Here is a 4,089-nt window from a genome sequence, read left to right on the forward strand (position 1 = left end):
AATCTTTTGGATGTGCTCATTCTACTATCCATAATATTCAACACCTAAATTATTAATTTCAACAATCATAAAAAAATGTATCTCCAACAAACACATACACTTTGATATCAATTCAAATTTATGAAATCTATAACTAAGATAAATATGAATTAAAAATGTTAAAACAATCATTACATACTATTTACAAAAACTAGATCAAATAAACATTCACAATCACTTGAGTATAAGTAATTAATCATATTTATGTGCTTTTTCTAACATTGACATAATATCCTTTATATTTGCCTATATAACATATCCATAAATATTATGTTCACATTGTGGATTATTTTCATATTCTCAATATAAGAGCCACAAAAGTACAAATTCTCTCACTTGATTGATGAATGGGTTGCTATTATTTATCTAGTCATTACTTGATAGAATCACATAATGTTAATATTTTTCTAACAATTGTAAGGATTCCAATAATTAATATCTATAATAACAATTTAAACTTAATATCAATACATTTATATCCATCAAACAAATTTGTGTGCACATATATAGACACAAACATCTTATCACAAATTTTTAGAATTCAAATCTTAATAAATTTATGTGAACTCTCATTTAGTACATATTGAACAACTCTTTTCTTCATAACCACAAATATAAGTCTCACACCATTGAACAATTTTAGTTGCACTAGGTGCACACTTTATGTAAGCTCCTACTCCATCAATCTCTCATTCTTTGTGTCCCCTCAAAAATAAATATATAGATCTTATATTGCATTTGGCATGCTATCCAATTAACTAATTAAGTAGTTTCATAAACTTATATAAAAAAAAAAACTCTCATTCATGAGACCAAAAGTTATGTTTCAAAGTCACATTGACAATAATAATTATATATAATGTGTAAGAAATTCAAAATATATTAGCACAACTATCATACCAAATCTAATTCTAATGCTATAATATAATAGATCTTAAAAGAACATAGCAAAAACAATGGCTTACATAGATTTTATTACACTTCCATTTTTACTTTATTTATTCTCATCCACTCACTCCCATTTTCTACTTTATTCACATCAAAGATTTGCACATATATAATTGTAAGTTTCCAACACATATACCTACATAACATGAAATAATAGATCAATTTCTTTCTCTATATTAATCTTAATTTGATGGAAGTTCCCTTTAACCTCTTGGAAACTCACCTCTTTTTTTCCCTAGTTTTTTAGTGTTGAAAGAAGTGAATTCACACTATTTTTTATTTTCTTCATTCTTCCCTTTCCATGACTTATTTCCCCTTTCCATGATATATTTTTTAAAGCTCTTTTAATTTTTAATTTGATGGATTTGAACATTAAAAATTATTATTAGTTTTCTATTATATTCTCTTTTGTTGTAGATGGATTTAAATAAAAAAATTCTCTCTTTTCTTAAGATTCTTATTTTATTATTTATGTTAAAATTTAAGAAACATACAATAATTAAAGATATTGAGCTTTCAACACATAATAATACAACAATTATATAGTCTTTAGAAGAACTACAAGTGCGAATGTATGAAAATGTGAATCAAATAAGATGAAAACAAATATAATGCAAGATACAAACTCACAATCTACACAATCACAAAATGAAGCCCATGATCTATGGATAATCAAATAATAAGTAATAATATCAACACAAAGACCTTAGAAGACTCTATTGTTACTTGAAATTTTCTCGAATGCTTGATGTAGATTTTCTCTTAGATTTTGTAGCATTTAACATTGATATCATCATGATAGTAGGAAGGCTTTGATGCTTGATAATGAACTAGGAGATTAAATGAGTATATATATGCTCAAAAGTGCTAGAAAAAAATAGATGAATGACCCACTCTAATTAAGTAATTTCATAAATTTGAATTGTTCTATAATGTACACAAAACTCTGATTCATGAAACCAAAATTTATGTTTCAAAGTCACATTGACAATAATTATATATAATGTATAATAAATTCAAAATATATTAGCAAAATTATCAGACCAAATCTAATTCTAATGTTATACTATAATAGAACATTAAAGAACATAGCAAAACAATGAATTACATAGATTTTATTACACTTCCATTTTTACTTTATTCATTGTCATCCACTCACTCCCATTTTCTACTTTATTCACATCAAAGATTTGCACATATATAATTGTAAGTTTCCAACACATATACCCACATAACATGAACTAATAGATCAATTTCTTTCTCTAAATTAAGATTAATTGAATGGAAGTTCCCTTTAACCTCTTTGAAACTCTCTTCTTCTTCTTTCTTTTTTTTTCCCTCCTTTTTTCGTCTCTTCCTCCTCATTTCTTATTTTTATCCTTAAATGACATGTTCAAAAATATTTTATTGCTTTAATTTGATGAACAACCATGGGCTATAATGAAAAATTATAGGTAAAAGAAGTGAATTCACACTATTTTTTATTTTTTTCATCCTTCCCTTTCCATGATATATTTCTTTAGGCTCTTTTAATTTTTAATTTGGTGGATTTAAACATAAAAAAATATTATTACTTTTCTATTATTTTCTCTTTTGTTGTAGATGGATTTAAATAAATAAAAAAATTCTTTCTTTTCTTAAGATTCTTATTTTATTATTTATGTTAAAATTTTAAGAAACGTATAACAATTAAATATATTGAGCTTTCAACACATAATAATATAACAATTATATAGTCTTTAGAAGAACTACAAGTGCGAATATATGAAAATGTGAATCAAATAAGGTGAAAACAAATGTAATGCAAGATGCAAACTCACAATCTACACAATCACAAAATGAAGCCCATGATCTATGGATAATCAGATAATAAGCAATAATATCAACACAAAAACCTTAGAGGACTCTATTGTTACTTGAAATTTTCTCGAATGCTTAATGTAGATTTTCTCTTAGATTTTGTAGCATTTAACATTGATATCATCATGATAGTAGGAAGGCTTTGATGCTTGATAATGAACTAGGAGATTAAATGAGTATATATATGCTCAAAAGTGCTAGAAAAAAATAGGTGAATGAAGGTCTTATTTATATGACCCACATAAAATTTGATCAATGGTGGAGATTAAATGACAAGATCAATGGTTGAGAAAAAATGAGAGAGGGTGAGATCTATAATGCTCATGGATTGATGAGGTGGAAGGATAAGGAAAGGTGTAAATGCATAGAGGAAATAAATAAAACATTAATTATATATATGAGGTGAGAAAATTATATAAATTATTTAAAATTTATTTGAAGAGGGGAAAATGGATTAGAAGAGTCAAATGATCAAAAACACAATGAAATAAGCATGAAAACCATAAAACATCAAAAGATCATTTTACCTTCCTATTTTACCTTCTCCTTCGGATTGAGCTTGATGAAGTGAAGGCGCCCTTTGATGATGCTCCACTTGATGTGCTCCTTTGATTGATTTGGATATGGATTGATCTCCTTTGTGCTCAACAAGATAGATTGATGGATTCGATAGGATTGGATTTGAGTGATGGATTATGAATTTGATATATTTGAGAGAGGATTAGAAGAGGATGAGAGAAGAAATAGGTAGCATGACAATGCATGAGAAGTGGATTGCTCTCCTTGTGCTCAACAAGATAAGTGGATGGATTTGATAGGATTGGATTTGAGTGATGGATTATGAATTTGATAGATTTGAGAGAGGATTAGAAGAGGATGAGAGAAGAAATAGGTAGCATGACAATGCATGATAAGTGGATGATTTGTGAGGATAATATGCTCCAATTTATAGATTGGAGGAGGCCAATGGAGGGCCAAGATTGATTTGAATATGAAGGGTTGAGATTGATTTGAGATAGAAGGCATGGATCAAGGGTGCCTTGGGAAAATAAACAGTAATATAAAATTCTTTGGAAAAGGGGGGGAGAAATTTGAATTTCAAACTTGAGGAATTAAAAATTCCAAAATAAGGATGCATTGAGGAATTCAAAGAAATTTGAATTTCTTTGAGAGACTCAATGTTGATGTGACATGAGTGGGAATTAAAAATTGAGGGATAATGATAATCATGATTATGAGAGA

The sequence above is a fragment of the Cryptomeria japonica genome, chromosome 2 (assembly GCF_030272615.1).
Source record: "Cryptomeria japonica chromosome 2, Sugi_1.0, whole genome shotgun sequence".
NCBI classification, from domain to species: domain Eukaryota; kingdom Viridiplantae; phylum Streptophyta; class Pinopsida; order Cupressales; family Cupressaceae; genus Cryptomeria; species Cryptomeria japonica.